Source organism: Elgaria multicarinata, chromosome 3 (assembly GCF_023053635.1).
Source record: "Elgaria multicarinata webbii isolate HBS135686 ecotype San Diego chromosome 3, rElgMul1.1.pri, whole genome shotgun sequence".
Taxonomy (NCBI): domain Eukaryota; kingdom Metazoa; phylum Chordata; class Lepidosauria; order Squamata; family Anguidae; genus Elgaria; species Elgaria multicarinata.
The window spans coordinates 168,592,500-168,604,638 of NC_086173.1; the positions used below are offsets into that span (position 1 = coordinate 168,592,500).

At 47.4% G+C, this 12,139-nt stretch overlaps 1 protein-coding gene across 1 annotated transcript in view; it reads right to left on the reverse strand.

The window, feature by feature from the left end:
- The window catches only part of LOC134396281 (zinc finger protein 420-like), a 918,719-nt gene that overhangs the window by 698,298 nt on the left and 208,282 nt on the right, over positions 1-12,139 (reverse strand). The gene's annotated exons all lie outside the window — the stretch shown is intronic.

Below are 12,139 nucleotides of genomic sequence, written 5' to 3' on the forward strand. Positions count from 1 at the left end.
AACCAAAAAGTGGGACAACATGGTCGGCCCCCAAGGGGGCGTGTCCAGAACCAAGGGGGCATGCCTACCCCAACATAGCCTTGGTCACTGCCATGACACAGGCTCTGAACACCAGGCCTGGCCGCGGCTACTCCCTGCTCAAGCCAAGCACCACTGCTTGATATGCCTGAGGCGAGGGACAAACGCTAGGGGTGTGCACGGACCCCCCGATCCGCTTCTCTTCCAGATCCGCAATTTGTGGATGGGGCCGCTTTGCTCCACCCCGCTCTGCCTATAGTCCGCTCCACTCTGCTGCGGAGCTCAGGATCCAGATCGGAGCTCCGCTTTTCCCCCCATAGGCTTGCATTGAAATCCAAAAAAGTATACAATTTTTTCTGTTAAAGTTAGAAACCTCAAGTTTGGCACCATGACACCTCATGGACGTATACACTCGCATGTCAAGACTCAAGCCAGTCCCATCATCCCCTGATTTTGGGGGAATTTATGAAAATCGGACACCCCATTTTCAAACATAGACTGTTCTCCGACATTTTGACAGATAAAAAAAAATTGAAGCAGGCACCCTCACAGATGCCATCTAGAACCACATTCATACCAAGTTTCAAGCAAATCCCATCATCCCCTGATTTTTGGCGCTGCTTAACTTTTTAACTCACCCCAATTCACACCCCTTTCGATATCTCCGTCAATTTTCATGTTACAAACCTCAAACTCGGCACCATGATAGATTATCCATGGATACACATGCATGCCGAGACTCAAGCCAATTCCATCATCCCCTGATTTTTGGGGAATTTATGAAAATCGGACACCCCAGTATCTCAGGGATTTAAAGCTGCAGACAGCTCAATGGGGCCATTTCAAAGGAAATCCCAACATGCCATGAATTGGGGAGTAGAGATAAACCTATATGAATCTTCTTCCACACTTGAAAAATTGATTTGGAACTTCCAAAAGTCTAAGTGAGTGCAGGAAGGACTTATCCCCTGAGTCAAAGCAACACACACACAAACCATCCCTGCGAGTCGGGCAGGGGAGGAGGGAGGGAAGTCAGGCAGGCAGCAGGCATTTCTGGGGGCATAAGGAAGTGAGCCAAAGATAGTTTCAAAGCCAGTAATGCAAACCATCCCTGTGAGGTGGGAGCAGCACAGAGAGATGCCTTTTCTTTTGCATCCCATAACTAGGAGGCTAGGAGGATAAGAGTAAAGCTTTGTGATCCTTGCTTCAGAGTTGATTGACTGCACTGTGATCACAGCCATTACTAAACAACAAAATAATAATGTTAATAGCACTACTAAATATTAATAGCAACAATAACAACAACAAGGAGTTGAACCACAATGAAAGCCTGCCTGACTTCACTGAAGAGGAAAAGCAAGGAGAGCTTGGGCTATGGGGTGTAAATAATATAAAATGGAATAAATAAATAAACAAAGGAGGGGTAGAATTAAAAGCAGCAGTGTTGCTGAATAAACAAGAATATTTTTTTTTAAAAGGCTATATCTGTCTTTTATCAGTAAGAGGGAAGTGGACGTGCCCAGGGGGAGGGGGAACTGTGCCAATTTGACTGTCCCTGTCTAGGAACTACTCTTTAAGAAGCAAACTTACACTTCAACTCATGATAGGCATTGCTTCACTGGTTACTCTTTGGAGGTGTCTGATGACCCTCCAAGGGCAGGACACAGTGTGTGTGCACTGGGCACGTCCACATGCCCTATGGGTCCTCATCCCTTTGCACCACATCTATTCAGTTGTTCACCAAGGTTAGGGTGGGTAGCAGTGCTGTGTTTCCTATCTGTTATTTATTTGCTTAGTATATGATTTCAGGTTGTGTTTGTGCATTTGGTGGGGCTACTGTTTTAAAAAACACTGGGAAAAGTCCATTCAGAGTAGAAAGAGAAGTTTCCCAGTATCCCAAGTATCCCGTTTTGCCTATCCCCTCCTCCAACTTTGGGATCATGTGATCATGACCGGGAGTTGACTCTGCCCCATAGCACGTCGAAAAGGTACCTTTTGCCGCTTTTTTAACCCGATTTTTAAAAAAATTCTAGCAAGTGAACCGCACCACGCAGAGAGCTGAGAGTAGGCTCAAAATGACCCCCAGCCACGACTCTCTAAGCACAACAACACAGTTATCCCCTATTCTTTTCCGCAATGCAATCCTATGGGCGAATTTTTTCAAAATAGCGATCGGATCGCGCCGCGAAAATAGAAGCGCTCCGCCGTGCTTCTACAGGTCCGCGGTCCGCTTCTACTCCGCCTCTGGGCAAGGCGGAGTAGGCCAATTCGCTTCTGATTCTCCGATTCTAATCGGAGCGGAGCACATGCCAAACAAACACCGCCTTTCTCCAAACTATGTGGAGAAAGGGGTTAAATGGAGAATGACTTCAATAATAAATTAGAACACTGTGAGTTATATGTGCTGAGGTGAATTATTGTCAGAGTGAGTGCTAGATGTATGAACTTCAGATGATAAATGCCAAATAGACAAGTGGGATTTTGGTGGTAGTTAAAACAAAGTAATTAGAATTTATTTTGAAAGTTCACAAGCTTTGTTTCAAATAAAACATTTAAAAACTTTTTTGAAACCTTTCATCCAATTCTTTCACCCATTCACATATGCGCTTTCCTTTCTCTCACACAATCACTCTTGAGCTTTCTTTATCATCGGCATTGTTTAATATACATCAACTATGTGCACACCACACTCCAAAGACATCACTCTCTACCCTGAACCTCAAATTCTCCAGACCCAAGTACTCTAAGCACATAGGGCCCTAAGGGCTCTAAGAGTACCTAAAAAGTCTCCATCAATCCCCTCAGTCCTTCCCATATATATCACTCCTCTCCCTCCCCAGACATTCTAACTCCGCCCATTCAGGCCAACATTCTAAAAACCAGACTTACAAACTGCAGACATACATTTGGGAACTGGCTTGTGGGGTGTAACGCCACAGTCACATGTCTGATTTTACAGCACACATTTAAAACAAATCTGTTCTACATAACATCTTAATCTTAAAATCATTGAACTAAAGAACAAGTGAGAGATTCAATGTATCTGAAATTAACTTCACTCACTCCTACTTTTGTAGGTTTTGCTGTACTTTGAAGCTTTTGCTATACTCTCTGTGTTACATTCCCCCCCTTCCCTCAAATACGTTTTCTGTTTGTATCTTCACTCATTGCAAGCTGCTGTTGTTGTTAACAGGGTTTGCTACTGGCTGGCCGGATGGCTGGCTTTTATAAGTTACAATGTTTTTAAAAAGCTTGTGTATAATTGTATGTGTCTCTGGGTTGTCTGTGCAGCCTCTGTTGTCTCTCACTCTAAGTCATTGCAGACAAACCAAAGCCTCCAGCCTCAAACAATTTCTCCCCTCAAAAGTCTCCCAATGGTCCAGCTAGGCTGCACACTTGTGGCTTGGGATATTGCTTATTGCAGGTTATTGCTTGGTCATGTATGGTGACTCTTTCATCATCATCATCATCATCATCATCATCATCATCATCATCATCATATCCCACCTTTTGCCCATACTTTAAAAACCTCTGCCACAAGCCACCTCCATCTCCTCTCCTCCTGCACAACTTTGATGCACTCTTAAAGCACTCTGCGTGGCAAGCCAGCCTCAGGGCCAAGCTCCAGGTGCATCTGGGTTGTCTTCAGCCTCTCTCTGCCTTATGCCAGCCAGCCAACATTTCTACCCTCAAATAATCCCCCACCCACCTCTCTTTGCCAAAGTCTCCCAACGGTCCAGCCAGGCTGTGCACTTGTACCCTGTGGCTGGCGGTAGGGCAACAGCTTATGGCTTGGTTGTATCCGGTAACTCTTGTTTTTTTAATAAAAAAACACCTCTACCGCCAGCCACCTCTGCCTGCACCAAAACTGGACTCTGAAACACTCTTAAAAAGGCTCTGTGTGGTACAGCAGCCTCTCAGGGCTCAGCTACAGCCATCTCTGAGTTGTGTCTTCAGTCTAACTCTGTCTCTAAGAGATATGTCAGACAGCGAAAGCCACAATTCTATCTATTTTTCTCTGGTGGGCACTTCAAATGTTCTGCATTGCAGTGTACAAAGGGAAGTGGTAGCGAAGCAAAGCAATTATATGCCAGGTTCCAACATTTATAGCAACGGCATCCGCAAAGAAGAGAGCCTCTCTCTTTACTGGCACCTTATTTATTTATTTATTTATTTAAGGATTTTTATGCCGCCATTCAGCCAAAAAAGGCTCTCACGGCGGCTTACAAAAGTATTTCTTGACAGTCCCTGCCCACAGGCTTACAATCTAAAAGACATGAATCAAAAGGAAAGGGGATTGGGAGGGAGGAGGAGGAGGGGAAAAGGAAAGCAAATTCAGGCACTACAATCTTAGTTGTAAAGTTCAGCAGTTACAGTTGACAGCAGGAGGGAGGGGGCTCTCAGCTGGAGCTGGACCCAGGCACGGTGGAGAGGTGCCTGGCTGCTGCTTCCTCCCTCACTGGTGGCCTCTCCAGAGACAGTTGGCAGCAGGAGGGAGGGGGCTCTCAGCTGGAGCTGGACCCAGGCACGGTGGAGAGGTGCCTGGCTGCTGCTTCCTCCCTCACTGGTGGCCTCTCCAGAGACAGTTGGCAGCAGGAGGGAGGGGGCTCTCAGCTGGAGCTGGACCCAGGCACGGTGGAGAGGTGCCTGGCTGCTGCTTCCTCCCTCACTGGTGGCCTCTCCAGAGACAGTTGGTTGCAGGAGGGAGGGGGCTCTCAGCTGGAGCTGGACCCAGGCACGGTGGAGAGGTGCCTGGCTGCTGCTTCCTCCCTCACTGGTGGCCTCTCCAGAGACAGTTGGCAGCAGGAGGGAGGGGGCTCTCAGCTGGAGCTGGACCCAGGCACGGTGGAGAGGTGCCTGGCTGCTGCTTCCTCCCTCATTGGTGGCCTCTCCAGAGACAGTTGGTTGCAGGAGGGAGGGGGCTCTCAGCTGGAGCTGGACCCAGGCACGGTGGAGAGGTGCCTGGCTGTTGCTTCCTCCCTCACTGGTGGCCTCTCCAGAGACAGTTGGTTGCAGGAGGGAGGGGGCTCTCAGCTGGAGCTGGACCCAGGCACGGTGGAGAGGTGCCTGGCTGCTGCTTCCTCCCTCACTGGTGGCCTCTCCAGAGACAGTTGACCTTACTGTTGGTCATGAGAGTTTTTCTCTAAAGAAGATCCTTCATCGCCCATGATATGGAAATTTGAGGAAAAGGCCTCTTGCCCATTCTCTTTTGCCCTGTGGGCTGCTTTGAGTGACCTCTCCTTTTCCACATTTTGATTTGCGCATGCCTTGCCTCTGCTGAGCTTCAGGTACGCGACTGCACACCAAATCTGCAACAGGAAAGGTGTCCTGCTTGCCCAGAACTTCTTACCTTAATGCCAAGGGCTGAAACTGCTCAATGTGCAACACCCCAAAGAGGAGGTTTGACAACCTGAGTTTGAAGGATATGGCTCCAGCAGTTTTAAAACACAATAATTTTAAAACTTTGAACTTTTAATAAAATCCTAAAAAAAAATAAAAAATGGATGAACTGATCTGATTCAAACTTGGCATGGCTAATTCTCTCCTTGAGCTATCATGGTGCCAACTTTCAGCCCTTTATCTTTAAAAATGTCATTAAAAAAACATAATTTTAAAACCTCAAACTTAAAAAAAATTCCTAAAACTCAATGGATGAACAGAACTGTTTCAAACTTGGCATAGCTAAAGTCCTTGTTAAGAGCAATCATGGTGCCAAGTTTCATCTCTTTATCTTTAAAAATAACATTTTTAAAAAACAGTAATTTTAAAACTTCAAATTTTAAAAAAATCCTTAAAAATCAATGGATGAACGGATCTGTTTCAAATTTGGAATTGCTAAAGCTCTACCTATAACCTATCATGGTGCAAAGTTTTATCTCTTTATCTTTAAAAATGACAGTTTTAACAATAATAATTTTAAAACCTCAATTTTTAAAAAAAATCCTTAAAAATCAATGGATTAACAGATCTGTTTCAAATTTGGTATTACTAAAGCCCTCCATAGGAGCTACGATTCTGCCAAGTTTCATGTCTTTATCTTATAAAATGACAGAATTATAAGCAATTTTGTTAATTCCCATTACAGCTGCTCTTTGTCTGGGGAAGGTTGGAACAAATCCAGATTTCACCTCCAGATTTGTCATCAAAAACCCAGACAAATCCGGGCAAATCCGGTCATATGGTCACCCTACATGTCAGCTTGGCATTATTTACCTGCTTCACAGTTATCAAACACCCACACCAGATTATACCCACAATTCAGAGAGATCCAAAATTAAAACTGTTTCCCTCATAGCAAGGGGAAAGTTTTATTTAACCCTCCCTCAGGTTTTCAAGTGGGGGTTCTTGGCCTGAGAAGTGTTTATGTAGGATGACCATATGAAAAGGAGGACAGGGCTCCTCCTACTTTAACCTGCAGTTAAAGCTGCAGGTGCCCTGCCCTCTTTTAAATCAGGCCACTCTAGTATAGCTCCTGTGTCTTTAACTGTTGCATAGAAAAGGGAAATTCAGCAGGTGTCATTTGTGGTGAAATTCCCTCTTCATCACAACAGTTAAAGCTGCAGGAGCTATACTACAGTGACGAGATTTAAAAGAGGGCAGGGCACCTGCAGCTTAACTGTTCTGATGAAGAGGGGATTTCACCAGGTTCTCCATATATACAAATGACACCTGCTGAAATTCCCTTTTCTATACAACTGTTAAAGATACCGGAGCCCTGTCCTCCTTTTCATATGGTCACCCTAGTTTATGCGGCGGGCCTAGTATAGGTGTAACGTCACACAAGGCCCTGCATGGCGATTAGGATGATGATGATGATGATTATGAAGCTTCTGGTGGTTCCACATGGACTTAAGTCTCAATTGGAGTCCAGTTGCAGAAGACCCTTCAACGTGGTGGCCCCCTGGAGGTCAAGGAAGTGCCAACATTGTGTTGTTTTCAGCGCCCTCTGAAAACACCTTACTTCCAAGAAGCCTTCCTTGACTGACCAGCCCCGTCTTTTATCAGTACTCTGATTTTTTAAAATAACAATTTTTAATATGGAGCTTCATTTCTTTTGCCTTTTTGTCATTTTATCTTTTATTCTTCACCGCTCTGTAAACTGTTCTGATGTGGAGTGGTATATAAATGCTGTAAATAACATGGGGACCATTCAGAAGATGCCTTAATCCATGGCTTTAACCAGGGTGGTTAAGCCAGAAAGCCGGGCTGCGTTCAGAAGACACCTTAAACCATGGCTTTAACCACAGTGAATAAGGCTTTTTGTTTTATTCACCATGGTTAAAGCCATGGTTTACGGTGTCTTCTGAACACAGCCCGGCTTTCTGGCTTAACCACCCTGGTTAAAGCCATGATTTACAGTGTCTTCTGAATGGGGCCATTATTTCACTCGTGGCCGTTTTTCTAGACAGACATGATGGGCTTTGCCAAGTTATGCCGTCTTTTACTGATTCAGGAAATTCTTGACTGTTGAACATGTTTTAAGTATGACCACTTTCTAGAAGTTGGTGTGGATATATTTTGGCAGGCCCAGTTTCTGAAGTTTTTCATTATTATTATTATTATTATTATTATTATTATTATTATTATTATTCAACAAGATGATCCCTGCTTTCAGGATTCCAATCTAATAGACATGATATGGGGTAGGAGAAGGGTGTTCTCCTTTGGGAGCAAAAAAAAAAGCTTATCTACCTAATGATTTTGACTTTAGCTTTCTGATAGGGCTGTCCACCCACCCCTGTCCACTTTGCAGGCTGATCTGGAGCCCCTGAAGCAGCCCCAATCTGCCTCGGGGGTTCCTGATTTGCTTTGGTGCCATAGCCAAGGCGAAATTTGGACCCTCCGAGAAGACTCAGAGTTTTCTGGGTGCTGGGTGTGCAACCAGCACCCAGAAAATTCTCCCCACTTACCTGGAGCCTCTGCAACCTGCCGCCAGGGATAGCAAAGGCACCAGGTAAGTCCCCCTGCCCCCCTACCTGCGTCCGCCACTGCTGGACGGAAGCTGGCAGTGGCGGCAGCAGATACAGGAAAGGGGGGATGGGGCTTACTTGCTGCCTCCGTCGCCACCGCCATCTTTCTTCTGGCGGTTTCTGGTGCCGCTGGAAATGAAAGGGAGTAGGCTGTGTGGTAACTTAAAATCGCGCAGTCTACTCTCTTTCATTTCTGGCAGTGGCACTGGAAGCGACGGAGGCAGCAGGTAAGGAGACAGGTGGGGTGGGGTGGGGGACAGAGGCGGTTCCGAAAAGCTGAGGTGGCCCAAAGCTTCGGAGCCAATTGGCTTCAGCATCAGGCCACCTCAGCCTTCACCCGAACCGCCTCGGATCCGGTTCGGAAGGGGCCAAACCACCCGGATTCAGATTTGAGGTTTGGGTCTGAGGAGGTGCACAGCGCTACTTCCAAGAACACTGAAAGTAAAAGAGGGGACTATGGAATGGATATTCGCAACTCCCTTGTGAATGTTTTTAAAAACAGAAACAAAAAATGAGCCATCATGAGTGCAGAAGATGGGCACCCTGGTCTGGAGTCATAGGCGATTCAACCTCAAAGCATGTAGCAATCAATTCAACCTAAGTCCCTTTGAACAGTCGAGGTTGGTGCCTCTGATGTCAGTGGGGCTGGGAATCCGCTCTTGGTTTCCATCAGAAACAGGCAGAACTCTAAAGGAGTTAGAAAATCTCTGAAAATGCAGGGTCAATGAAAATATCAACTCTGTGTTCAAGGGGCTGGAGCATCTCCCCTATGAGGGAGTGTTACAACAGCTGGGATTGTTGAGCTTGGGAAAAAAGGCGGTTAAGGGGAGACATGATAGAGGTGTACAAAATCATGCCTGGTGTGGAGAACATGGAGAGGGAGACATTTATCTCCCACTGTCGAAATACTAGAAAGGGGCCATCCCATGAATCTGATTGGTGGGAGATCCAGGACAGATAAAAGGGAGGACTTTTCGCAAAGTTATCCATGTTCTGGGGACATCAAGGCTGGACTACTATAATGCACTGTACATGGGGCTGCCTTTGAAGACAGTTCAGAAACTTCTGCTGGTGTAGAATATGGCCACCTGGATATTGGAGGGGCCCAGGTAATCAGCTCATAAGACACCAATGCTGGGCCAGCTGAACTGCTTGCCACTACATTTCCAAGCCAAATTGTCAGGATCTGTCCTGTCCTGCAGCACCATCTGGCGGCAGCTTTCCATATGACCAGCCGCAGGGTTTTGCAGGATGCGAGCCCTCATTGGTAAAGCCTTGCAGGCTTCAGGCCCAGACTAGCAGGCACTCCCAGGTGGACTCATATGGAACAGCTGGGAGCTGCCAGGAAAGGCCTATATTCAAGGTGTTGGTAATGACGTTTAAAGCCCTAAATGGCTTGGGACCTCTATACTTGAGAGAGCTCCTCTCCTTATATATACCTGCCCGAGACCTTAGATCTGTTGGAGGAGCCCTTCTCCCCATCCCACCAATGCAACATATACACTATGTTGGGACAAGGGAGAGGGCTTTCTCTGTGGTGGCACCCCGACTGTGGAATGCCCTCCCCTTGGAGGCCTGATTGGCACCAACATTGATTTCATTTCAACGCCAAGTAAAAACATGGCTTTTTAACAAAGCCTATGATGGTTAAACTCACTGGTACATTGTTTTAACAGCTTTTACTGTTTTTAAATTATATATTGTTTTAACTTGGATCATGGTTTAATTTGTTTTTAACTGTGCATATTTATTGTTTTATACTGTATGTTTTTATTTTTACGCCGCTCTGAGATCTTAATGATATAGAAGGAAAGGTAAGGAACCTCTCGTGCAAGCACTGAGTCATTACTGACTCTTGGAGGGATGCCAGTTTTTGCTGATGTTTTCTTGGCAGGCCTTATAGCGGGGCCTTATAGCGGGGTGGTTTGCCGTTGCCTTCCCCGGCCGTTATTACCTTTCCCCCAGCTAACTGGGTACTCATTTTACCGACCTCGGGAGGATGGAAGGGTGAGCCGACCCAAGCCGGCTGCCTGAGAACCAGCTTCCGCTGGGATCGAACTCAGGCCGTGGGGAGAGTTTCAGCTGCAGAAACTGCTGCCTTACCGCTCTGCGCCACACGAATGTTTTAAATAAATTTAAATAAATATATAAGAGCTGCATTTCACCTCCAGCCTTCGCCACAGCAACACGGTCTCTCATGCTAGCTGCAGCCGGTTCCTGACCATTTGCTACCGCAGAACTTGCTTCACCTCATTGGACCTCTTGCCCGTCTCAACCATGCCTCTGGCCCCTTGCTTACCTGGTATGAGTCTGACCATCGACACTTGCCTCTGGCCCTTGTTTGGACTCTGCCTTTTGCCTTGATCCCTGCCTGGACCGTGCCTGCTTGTTGACTGGACTTCTCTTCTGCCTCTGCTTGGATTCTGAACCTGTGTCTGACCTTGTGCCTGTTTTCTGGATCTGCCTCTGGCACCCTGTTGGACTCTGCCACCCGAGACCCGTGCCTCACTCCCAGCTTGCTCCACCAGTATTCCAACCGCCCAAGCCGGTCCCGTCTCCGTCCATCCTGGCCCTGGCATTCCTAAGGACCCTGCTGCACACAACAGATTTAAAAGAGGACAAAGATTTCACCAGGTTCTCCCTATATACAAATGACACCTGCTGAAATTCCCTTTTCTATGCAACCGTTAAAGATACAGGAGCCCGGTCCTCCTTTTTACAGGGTCACCCTACTTAACCTCTCTCTTTTTAGAGCATCTATTCATGTTTAGAGTTCTGAAGGGCACCACGTTGGGGAATGCTGCTCTACAGCAAGGGCAGGCAGAAGGGCGGAGGGCTCTCATGCCGGAGGCTGCTTTATGCACTCAAAGGGGAAATGGATGTGGATCCCACAAAGCCCCCAGGAGCAGATGGGGCGGAGATGCTGCAGAGGGGGATAAAAGACCCCCCCCCCAATGGAAAAGCCCCCTTCCCAGGTCCGTGTCTTTGCCAGGAGCCTCTGCGGCTCTCTAGTGTTGCCACCACCAAAGGGTTAAAGAGGCGGAGAGGGGGCTGGGTCCTAGAGCCCGGGCTGGATGAGGCCCCTCCCTTCCGGCCCCACACTTCCTCCCCTCCCATTGCAAAGCAGCCTGGGATTCTCCCCCTGCTCCTGCCAGCCTCGTGCGTCCGCCGCCTGCAGCCTCTTTTCCCCTGCAAATGAGCCAGTGAGTGCAGATTGCAAGGGGGTCCCCGGGGGGGGGGGAGGAGACCCCCCAGGGCAGCCAAGGGCAGGACCGGGGCAGGGGCTGGGTGGGGAGAGAGACAGAGCCCCCCCCCGGGGATTGACCCACTTGGGGGCCGTCCAGGAGACCCCCCCCGCCTTGCACCTCCTTCCCTCCCCATAACTAGAGGATCGCGGAAGGGAAGATTGGAGAAAGGGGAGGTCTGGGAGGGACACAAGAGGAAAGGTCCCAGGTGGGGAGGAGGAATGTCCCCCCCCTGTGGGCAAAAGGCTGCCCTGGTGTCCTGTTTGCATTGTATTTTTAGTTTTGTTTCTCCTCCCTGATTTAAACCTAGTGAATAACTAAAATTAATAAGTCACTTTGGTCACGAGGCCTTCGAAATAAAACCTGGGGCGCTTTTGTTGATTATGAAGGGAGCCTGCTGTTGGTTTTAGTAAGCCCGATATTCACATCCTGAGAGTGGGGAGAAATCGCTGTTACTTTGGTGCAATTTTGGGGTTCAAGTGCTGGGAGCAGAGATGGCATAGAAAAGGGAATTTCACCAGGTGATCCATGTATGCAAATGATAGCCGCTGAAATTGCCTTTTCAACACAACTGTTAAAGATAGTAGAGTTGGAAGGGGCCTAAAAGGCCATCAAGTCCAACCCCCTGCTCAATGCAGGAATCCACCCTAAAGCATCCCTGACAGAGGGTTGTCCAGCTGCCTCTTGAAGGCCTCTAGGGTGGGAGAGCCCACAACCTCCCTAGGTCACTGGTTCCATTGTCATACTGGAGTACAATTGTAAAAGATACAGGAGCCCTGTCCTCGTTTTCATAGGGTCACCCTAAATCATTCATCTCTTAAGGCTTCCTTTGTGGCATATTTCATGTGTTTAACAAGCTGAAAAAGTATTCAGTATTTTCTTGCTTAACTTTTAAAATAAACGTTC